Here is an 11436-nt window from a genome sequence, read left to right on the forward strand (position 1 = left end):
CTGGGTTACTGACCCCTCCTACTCCCTCGCCTTGACATAGACACATAGCCTCAAAGCATACATGGCTTTACCAGTAACTTTGCTCTGAATTATTCAAGAAGGAAGGAAAAATGGCAGGAAAGAGGGAGGGCCAGAAGGGACAAAAGCAAGAAGTAAGTGAAAAGGGAATACACAAATGGGGGAATAAAGCCCCTCCAGCATTCTTATGCTTACTGCTTGTGTGGTGTATGTTTTTCCATCATTTTACTTTCAACAGATCTGTATTTCAATATATAAAGTTTGTGTCTTTTAGAAAGGATTGGGTTTAACGTTCATATCCAATCTGACAAGCTCTGCCTTTTGCATTATTATATTAGTTGTTGCTATTATGATAATAATATATAGCTTTAGTTTTTCACAGTTATTTGAAGTTAAAATTGAGTGACCATGTAAAACATTACAACTTTGTAATAGTACTATTCTGTCTTTTCAGTTTTATTTAGGTATATTTAATATACAAAAATTGCACGTATTTAATGTATACATTTTGATGAATTGGACATAAGCATACACCAGTGATACTATCGCCACAATCAAGGAAATAAACATATCCACCATTTATAAAAGATTTATTGTGTACTTTTGTTTTTTTCTTTCTGTTTCTTTGGTTTTGCTGGGCATAACATTTAACATGAGATCTACCCTCTTAAGATGTTTTTAAGTGTACAGCACTCTATCATGAACTATCAGCCCTATGCTGGCTGTACAGCACATCTCTAGAACTTATTCATCATGTGTAACTGTAACTTTATACCCATTGAACAGCAACTTGCTATAGTAACCATCGCTCTATTCTCTGCTTTTATGAGTTTGACGATTCTAGATACCTCATATAAGTGGAATCAGACAGTATTTTTCCTTCTGTGACCATCTTATCTCATATAGCATAATGTATTCCAAGTCCCTCTATGATGTCACAAATGGAAGAATTTTCTTGTTTTTTAAAGCTGAATAATTTCCAATGTATGTATATATCACACATTTTTTGTTTATCCATTCATGTCTCAATAAACATTTGGGTTGTTTCCATTGTTTCCATTCCAACATCCTATGCTATTGTTGCCCTCTATATTATATACATTCATAATAAAATTCATATTATTGTTACAAGTTTTGTCTTAAACAAATTCTGAACAATATTAAGAAAATAATCTATATAATATTTTACATTTGCTCACATATTTATCATTTCTGATGTTCTTCCTTCTTTTCTGTAGATCTGTTTCCTTCTGATGTCATTTCCCTTCCTCCAGAATGACTTTAACATTTTTTGAAGTTCAAATTTGCTGATAATAAATTCTTTAATTTTTATTGATCTTAAATTTTTTTGCCTTAACTTTTGAAGTATATTTTCAGTTATGTAGAATTTGGGATTGAGAGCTTTTTTTTTTTTTTAATTTCAGGACTTTCATGATGTTATTCCATTGTCTTCCAGCCTCCACTACTTCTAAGGAGAAATTGGCTATATGAGTATTGCTGTTGCCTTATATGTAATGTACCCTTTTCTCTGGCAGATTTCAAGATTTTCAGTTTATCTTTGGTTATCAGCAGTATGACTATTGTGCCTAGGTGTGTGCTTTCTTTGTATTCTTAGATCTGAAACCTCACGATTTTCATCAAATACAGGAAATTTTTGTCATTACTTATTAAAAAATTTATTGTGCCCCACCCCAGTCGTCGTCTTCTCTGGGACTCCAATCACATGACTGTTAGGCTGCTTCATATTGTCTCACAAATCACTAGTGTTTAACGTTATCATTATTTTTTCTCTGTTCTTCAGATTAGGAAATCTGATTGATTAGAAGTAGCTGAAATCCGCGTTGAGTTCTGTCGGCTCTTGCCTGTTAGTGGGTTCCTTGAAATTTCCCTTAAAAAAGCAAAGTCAAGACAACATAAGGATTTGGGTTGAGTTTACATGCAGATTTCAGGACTTCACCCCCTATGATTCTTATCTTTCTGGGTTACCCTGGTCAGTTTCCTATACCCCCAAACTTCCTATGCTACAAGCCAAATAGACTGCAGTTTCTGTTTAAATTCTAGCTGCATTGCACTGAATGGACTGGAGATTGCCCTCATTGAAAAGAAATATGAACACAGACCTCTCCTACCACTCCCTTCTTTCAAGATTCAAACATCCTTCCATTTCTGTTCTCTTTTGTTTGCTCTTAAGTGACAGTTGTTATTGTATATTTGGTCCAGAATTCATATTTTTTATCTGTAGGAGAATTTTTTGAATAGAAGTTGCTCTGCCATCACTGGAAGCAAGACCTTTGTTTTATTATTTTTAAACTTTAAATACATAGTATATACATTCATTTATATCTATTATATATTTCCCAATAATAACATTAAAAATTTTAACAATGTAATTTATCATATTAATTAACTAAAACAAGAAATTTTATTATATCTTAAAAGAAGAAGAAAAAGAATCTGAAATTGTTCATTACCTGTTTGTGATAAGAAAATGAGATCTAGCAAATTCCTCAACATAATAAACTAGCAACCAAAAATTTACATTAAATATCATACTTAAAGACGAAAGTTTAGCTATGTTCCCCTTTATTTGGAGGAAAAAAGCAATAAAAGACAGTGCCTTCACTGCTACTATACAACATGATTTGTGGATGTTATGCTCAAAGTAATATAACAAAAAAAGATGCCTAGAGATTGGAAGGGAAGCAATAACTTTTTAATTGAAGATGATATAATTAGTAAAATAGAATACCAAACAGAATCAACACATAATCTATTTAAACTAGTTAAACTAAGAGTGGATTTAGGCAATTTCGCTGGAAAGATCAACTTGAAAGACTCAATGAAATTTTTTCTATACCATCAATGCACATCTAGGAAATAAAATATAAAATAAAGTACCATTTACAAAGGCAGCAAAATATCAACTTTTCCCATGACCTATTGGAAATAATTTAAAAGAGGTTATGACAAAATAGAACAATAAAATATTGTCATAGATGGGGCAAGAGAATTTTCATGTAATTTTAGTGCATTCCCAGCCCAAATTCCTCCAAGATATTTTGTGAAGTGAAATAAATATATTCAAAGTTTTTTTGTGGAAATGGATGTCCACTAATAACTAAGTACAGTTCTAAGAAACAAGAGCTAACGGGGAAGAATTACCCTATGAGATACTAATGTATAATTGTCTTTTAAAAATCATTAAAATAGATTTGCAGGAAATGAAAAGCAGATCAATAAAATGGAATGTAGAGGTTAGTAACATTTTATTATAAATAATAAATGTGGCCAATTATTCAGTGAGAAGGATTGTTCAGTATATGGTACAGTTAATATTGGCTCAATGCCTATATGCCTGTATACACAGCTCATTAACAAATACAGAGTTATATTTCTGCTTTGCATTGATGGGGTTCAGGACACCCTACTCCAAAATATAGTGTCTTGACATATTGAATATTTTAACCTGAAGGAGTCTGAGAAAACAGCAGAAACAAGAAGGGAGCTTTGACCTTCCCCAATCCTTCTCCTCTAAAACAGATCATAAAACCCTCACAGGAGAGGTGGCCTCCCTATTCCTGGGGGAAAGGTGTATTCTTATCTCCAAAGCCAAAGGGACACCAAGAAGAATCCAAACAAACAGGCCCTGCTAAGTTTCCCCCAGTTTACCACACTCACCTCCCACTCCTTAATGTATCATATTCCTCCATGACTGTCCACTCTTCATCAAACCTAGCATAAAAATACTCAGGTCGAACTGTTTCTTCAGGCCTTTATTTCCTTATGAAGCCTCTTGTGTTATGGAAAACAGAAACAAAGAACTAGTTCGTGTACAGCAACACAGATAAAATTTAATAAAATGTCTGTAAGATGAGAGCGAATGAGTTTATAGCAATATGTGTATCTAAATCAAAAGGATATACACATTAAATAAAATATATATTTTACAAAGATGCATATTCAAAGCCATATTACATTGACATTAGAGGGGCGCAGATGCAATGGCAAATAAAAACAAAAATAAATAAATAAAAGCCAGAAAACACCTAGTTTTATGGACAAAGGATGGAAGTATCACATAAAATGAGGGGCAAGATGAACTCAGTTTGTACTTTAACCATTCATAACCACATAGCTGTATCCTCCTCATTGTTCTTAAGTCTCCTATTACCTCTGCAGCTATTTTCCTTCTTGAGGGAAAATGTGCAGTGATAGATGGGATCAGATTCACTCATTTGGACATATTAATGTTTGTTATACATGCATCTTGAGTGACCAAAACTGTCTAACCAGCTAAATTTTCACTTTGCTTCTTTCTGTATAGGTACCATTAGGAAAAAAAAAATGTGATTTGCTCTCTCACAATCAATTACACAATTAAAACTTGTTTGTAATTTTCATTTACACTGTTTTATAGGCAATGGTACTCTTCATTCCCTAAAGGGGCTAACATAAGGGATATGGGATTATGGGCATGAAATTTTTTTGAGCTTTTAGGATGTAAAACACTCCATTAAACTAAGATATTATATTTAGCATTAGGTAGTTAGATTTGACATAATTAAAATGTCAAGAGAATTAACAAATAAAAGTTGAACAAATCAATCTGATGAAATTTGAATAGGAAAACTTGCTTCAAATTCCTTTTAGAAGAAAGTGCATTCCAGGTCAGACAGGGGGAAAAGAGCAGACAAAATTTATAGTAAAACTATATTCATTCGTTTTACAAATGCACTGTGTACAGAATTTGCAAGGTAGATGAGGGTAGACAGTAAAATTTTAAATCTTCCTAAACATTTCTCCAAGTTCCCAAGTTATCTTCTACTGAGGGAATCACTACTATTAGAGTTTTGTTTTCTTTCTAAAGATGTTCATGGATATACCCACAAGTTTGTATATGCAGGTGTTTGAGTGCAGATAGATATAGCTTTTAAAACATATAACTGATTACTTGACATTTTATTCATCAAAAATAATTCTCTATAAAATGAGATAAAATACAAAGTTTTGAATGATTGTAGAAACACTTTTTTTTTTTTGCAGGGAAGATTTGCCCTAAGCTAATGTCTTTTGCCAATCTTCCTCCTTTTTTTTTCTTAGTTTCCCCTCCCAAAGCCCCAGTACATAGTTGTGTACAGTTGTAAGTTTTTCTGGTTCTTCTATGTGAGCCACCACCACAGCATGGCTATGGCTACCGACAGACAAGTGGTTTGGTTCTGCCCCTGGGGAAATGAACCTGGGCCACCGACGTGGAACATGCCTAACTTTAACCACTAGGCCATCAGGGCTGGCTCAGAAACACTTTTCCAACTATAGAAAACAGATATTATGAGAACACCAGGTGCTGGTTACCTGGTTTAGTGTCTGGTTGCAAAGTCAGTCATTAACTACTGAATCTCTCAAACCACTTCTTGTGTTTGGGTCAGCCATACAGAAGTTCATTAGGCACAGACAGGTTAATTTTTCACACTAAGGGTTATAACTACTATATATCACACTACTCTTATTTGAAAAGCTCATGCCCTGGTTGCAACAAAAACTCCTGAAACTTTAACTAGCAATACATTTAGGGACCAATTTCCTCTCAAACCCTAGGAAGCACAGATCTACCCCTCGTGGAGTGCAAAGAGCTTCCTATGCATACAAAAGTTCCTTGTTACTGAGACTTAATAGAAAGCTGAAATTAAATATTTCTAACCTTTGACTAGAAATTTCTTTGCAAATTAATTCTTATATTCTCTCTGTACTGCAAAAGGGTAAAGACTAGAAATTTATTCCTTATGATAAAATTTGACTATAAAATGTAGTATCAGAAACTGATGTTATATTATCTGTCTCTCCATATACGTATATATATATATATATATATATATATATATGATTTTTGCATAAATGGTGAAAACAGGTTTTTAGTGTGATGACAGTATCAGAGTTTACAGAAAATATGAAATGCTGCAAAGGAAAAGAATTATTATTATTCTGATGTTATATAACAACTATTTACTGAAAGCACATTATATTTATAAAAGGTTTTAAATTCCTATCTCATTTGACATTTTTAATATACCACTTCTCTACCAAGATGGGCATTCTCTTAGTTGCTTTTATTGATACCAAAAATATTTAATTATCTCCTGTACTCTTAGGAACTTTAAAATGAAAAAAAAAATCTGGGAAATCGGCCATAAACTTACAGTCCAAGAGAAAAATGTTCCTGAAAAGACATAAGCTGTGAAGCTTCTAGTAGCTAAACCAATAACAGATGTAAATTTTCCAATTAGTTTTAATAAGGAAGAATCTATCTTTCTTTAGAAAAATTAAATATACTCATTATCAGAAAAGTGTTTTACCTTGATACCATTTGATTATATGGTGGAGAACATTTCTTTTGACATTTAAGCTTCTGATAAAATGGAAACTGTGGAGCAATAAGTAAATCCAACCCAGCCCTTGAAACCTCATTGCATCATTTGCTAAATGTGTGCATCCAGAGAAGAGACACAAGTGTGGAGCAGCTCATGAATTCTCAATCATATGCAAGCCTCTACAAAAGTCCTTGAAGCAGTCATATAGAATCTGCCTTATGCTGATAATTGCATTCAGAAAACTCACTCATCATAAGAAAGGATGATAAATAGTTATGCTGAGTCAGTGGTTGCAAGTTGGCAATAAACCTGAAGAAAATTGAGGTCATTTGTTAGACTATACAGTGCAAAGCTCTTCCCTGAGACTCAAAAAATTTCACTGATAAAATAGAATAAAATTGAAAGTGGTTATAGAATGCTATTCCTGGGGCTGCATTCTGCCAAATGGTACCCAGAGAGCAGGGAGATCAAACAAGTAAACCCAGCACATTTTTGCTAAGCAGCAGATATTTTGTTAATAATAGGATTTCAAATTTCAGAATGAACCAGATAACCGTAACACCAATTTCATCTTCTTTCCTGGAGTTTAGTTGGGGACATGAAAACCACAATTTTGAATCTCAAAATTATTTTATTGATACTACCATGCTCTAAATCACATTAATCTGATTAAATTCAATAATCATTTATTGAAAAACCACATGCAGAAATTCTGTGGTAGAGGTTACAGAGTAAAGGATGCGGTTTTTGCTTTCAAGAAAGAAATATACTTACCAACTTCCATAGCTTTCTGTTGGAACACGATCCAACATATTATTGATATTTAATTTCATATTCCTCGTCTCTCATTTGAGTATAATATATTCTACTTCAAGAATCCATTGGTATTCATCCTTGTGTTCTCAGTTCCTAAAACAATATCTTATAAAATAGACATACTTTAGTCTTGATGTGATTGATCTAAAATGATCATTTGCTATTGTTTCTGAGATTATATGCACTGATGCAAACACTTTAGAACACTTCCCAAGTGTTATAATTCTGCATAATACAAGTTCATCACTTCCCTATGCTCCAACCGTGGAGTTATGGTTCTTGTAAAAGGTATACGACCCACACATGGCTTCTCTTCTTCCTCTGATCTTTTTTTTCTATTCCCTTCTTCTCTCCTTTCCAGGCTTTCCTTATCTTATATTTTCTTCTCTTGCTTTCTTTTTCACACTGATGTAATTTCCTCTGATAATCACACTGGCTTCAAATATTCGACAGCTGCTTCTATGTAAGTGATTTATAATACAATTTTTGAACTCTCAGTATATCTCTTAATTCCACTTTAAGAATTTCTTATTACTGATAGACATCTTTGCTTGGATATCAAAATTGCATCAATTACTCAATATGTTTGTAACTGAATTTGTAACTTTCTCCTCCTGTTTTATCCACCCAAATAAGCTTTTTAACCTATGTGTTTATTTTTGTTATTGGTATTATTATTCTGTAAGTTTGAAAATATAAAAAGTTCATGACTATAAAGTATATTGCAATATATATAAAGTATAATGTTATCCAATACTATATTTTGCTGTCTTTCACAAATTCTTAATCTTTCCTCCATACTGTGTAGTGTAGTGGTTTTACTTATAGGTGCAGGCTTTGTGGTTAGACAGAGATGGATTCCTATCAGCGTACTTCCTTTTACTAGTTATGCGACCAGCTTTAAGCCTCAATTTTCTCATGTATAATATAGATATTGTAATAAATGCTGCACATTGTAGTTGTAATGAGTAAGTCAGACGAAAAAAAGAGAGAGTTGCTAGCACTTGGTAAGTAGCAAACATCAATGAATTATAGTTAATCTTATTCATTAGCAACATTACTGTACTTTACAAACTCATCAATTCTTTATTGTGAATATTTTAATTAAAAAAACTTGGGGCTGGTCAGTCACACAGCCGTTAAGTTCACGCTCTTCGCTTTGGTGGCCCGGGCTTCTCACATTTGGATCCTGGGCCCTGGGTGTGGAGCGACGCAGCACATGTTAAGCCGTGCTGTGGCAGCATCCCATATAAAGTAGAGAAAGGTGGGCACAGATGTTAGCCCAGGGCCAATCTTCCTCAGCTAAAAAGAGAAGGATTGGCAATGGATGTTAGCTCAGGGCTAATCTTCTTCACACAAAAAAATGAATAAATAAAAATAAAAAACCTTTAGGGGCCAGCCCCATGGCCTAGAGGTTAACTTCAGCGCTCTCCACTTTGGCGGCCTGGGTTTGGATCCAGGGCATGGACCTACATCACTTGCTGGCAGCCATGCTGTGGCAGTGACCCACATACAAAATAGAGGAAGCTTGGCACGGATATTAACTCAGGGTGAATCTTCCTCAAGCAAAAAAGAGGAAGACTGGCAACAGATGTTATTTCAGGGTGAATCTTCCTCAGCAACAAAAAAAAACCCCAAAAACAAAAAACAAACAAAAAACATTAAAAATGCAACAATTGAAATAATTTCACAGTGAAAACCCATATGCCTGACACCTAATTTCTGCCATTAACATTTTACTGTAATTGCTTATCACATATCTATCTACCCATCCTTCAATCCATTCATCAATTCATCTTATTTCAAGGTAAATTGCAAACATCAGTGCACTCTCTGTTCTCTACACCTAGCATGTGTACCTAGAGTTTATATTTGCTTTCTGTTTTTATTTTTGGATATAGATATATAGATATAGACACACACACACACACACACACAGAGAAATCTTAAGAATAAAAACACAAACTCTGTAATCCAAACTCCTACCAAGATATTGAACATTAGCTTCATCCCAGAAAATGCCCTCATGCTTCGACCCAGTCAATCCCCACTTTCAACTTTCAGAGGCGACCGCTGTTCTAATTTTTTCTCACCACATTAGTTTCACCTTTGAGATTATTAGCTATGCACTGTATAAGATGCCTTTCACTCAGCAAAATATTTTTGAGATTCATCCATGTTTGTGTTTGTGTCCATGATTCACTCTTTGAAAAATGAGTTTCTTTATCCATTCTCCTATTCATGGGCACCCAGGATGCTTCCAGTTTGGGGCTGTTATGAATGAGGCTCTATGAAAATTCCTATAAAATCTTCTTGTGTTCGTATGTTTTCATATTTTCTGCATACATACTTAGTAATGCAACTGCTAGATTATAGGGTAAGTGTAATTTTGGGAATATAGGAAACTACTAGAATTTTTACAAAATGTTTGTACAATTAACATTACTATAGGGCCGGCCCAGTGGCTTAGCGGTTAAGCGCGCGCTCCGTTACTGGCGGCCCGGGTTCGGATCCCAGGCGTGCACCAACGCACCGCTTCTCTGGCCCTGCTGAGGCCACGTCCCACATACAGCAACTAGAAGGATGTACAACTATGACGTACAACTATCTACTGGGGCTTTGTGGAAAAAAAAAAAGGAGGAGGATTGGCAATAGATGTTAGATCAGAGCCAGTCTTCCTCAGCAAAAAGAGGAGGATTAGCATGGATGTTAGCTCAGGGCTGATCTTCCTCACACACACACAAAAAAAATTACTATAAACTATGTATGAGATTTCAGTTGCTCTGTAACTTGTTCACATTTGGTTTTGTCTGTCTTTCAATTAGTTTGCAGTGGCTAAGGTTGTTCTGAAGTCTCTCCTCTGGTTTTTCAGTTCAGAAAAATCTTCAGTTTTATTTTAGTTTCCTCAGCTGATGGTAGCTGAGATTTGCCCTCAGACTAACAGCCAGAAAAATGGTTGCTCTCTCAGTGTCATTCCCTTTTTCCAATTTTAGACTCCCTTCTAGAATTTGTCTGCTTCTGATCATAGTCAAGTTGCTTTAAGTTTCATTTTTTTCATCAGAATTTATAATTATCCGTGAGAGGTTTGTGCCCAGTAGGAACTTAGCCATACTGGAAGCGAAACACATCAAGCCTTATAAGCCTATTTCAATATCATCCTAATTGTTCTCCTGTATTTCATTTTTCAAAAATTTCCCACTCGTTATTAACATCAATCCCAGATGAAACTTACTAATGCACATAAGTCATTTATCTGTTAAAACTGTCTTGAATGGTTTCTCTGCTTGTAGAAAAAATAGTTCCAAATCCCACAGTCTTAGCTTGGTGTTCCGGGTTGTCCATTGCCCACATCTATACTAGTTTTCAATTTAGTTTCTCACAGAATAGATACCATGTGAGAGAAAAGTTCTACAGAAAACTTATTTTTTCAAAATATACAGCACTTACCACTGAGACATTACTTACAATTTCGACCCTTAAATTTAATCTCCTAGGTAGTTTGGGCTTGAATTCCAACTTTATTATTTATTAGCTATTTAATCTTTGGTAGTAACCATCCTAATAATAGTAAGAATGTTAATATTAATAATAATACCAGCTAAAATTTATTAAATACTCATTACACTAGAGAAATCTTATTAATAAGTTGTAGAATAAGCACGCAATTTTAGACAAGACTGTTAATATATTGCTTAATTTATATATCTTCTCCCTCAGTAAGGGTGAAGCTTTCCAAATTAGAAGGAATAATTTTTTTTAAATTACACAGGAGAGGAGCTAACCATGATGGTAACATAGGAGGCTCCTGAGTCCCCCTCCTTCCATAGATACACTGAATGTACAGCTACGCAAAGAGCAATTCCCTCTGAAAGGAATCTAGAAACAAGAAGAACCACTCCTACACATCAAACAAATGAGAAAATACCCACATCAAGACGGTAGGAAAGGCTGAGACACACTCTCACCAAATACCCAAGTCCTCGCACAGTGACATACAATCGAGAGGGAACTCACAATTATCAACTTCTCCCTGAGGAGTGAAAAGCTTGGAATTCACATCCAGAGCCCCAACTTTTAATCCTTCCACCTGAGGGACGGGATCCCAAAACATCTAGCTCTGAAAGCCAATGAGGTTGTGTCCGTGAGATCCATAAGACTATACCAAACAAAAAAGCAATTCTTTCTTTCTTTCTTTTTTTATTATTTCGTTGGCATCACATGGTTTGTAATATTGTGT

General features: G+C 34.5%; 1 long non-coding RNA gene across 1 annotated transcript; it reads right to left on the reverse strand.

Moving 5' to 3' along the window:
- Positions 1-1331: 1331 nt before the first annotated feature.
- LOC147913991 (uncharacterized) lies at positions 1332-7296 on the reverse strand. The gene is made up of 3 exons (XR_015555924.1): positions 7158-7296; positions 3697-3810; positions 1332-1906 (listed from the first exon to the last, which is right to left on the reverse strand). It is a non-coding gene; the product is annotated as an uncharacterized LOC147913991 (long non-coding RNA).
- Between the last annotated feature and the right edge of the window lie 4140 nt (positions 7297-11436).

This window comes from Ceratotherium simum, chromosome 23 (assembly GCF_057802395.1).
Source record: "Ceratotherium simum simum isolate JZ-2026a chromosome 23, ASM5780239v1, whole genome shotgun sequence".
NCBI lineage: Eukaryota > Metazoa > Chordata > Mammalia > Perissodactyla > Rhinocerotidae > Ceratotherium > Ceratotherium simum.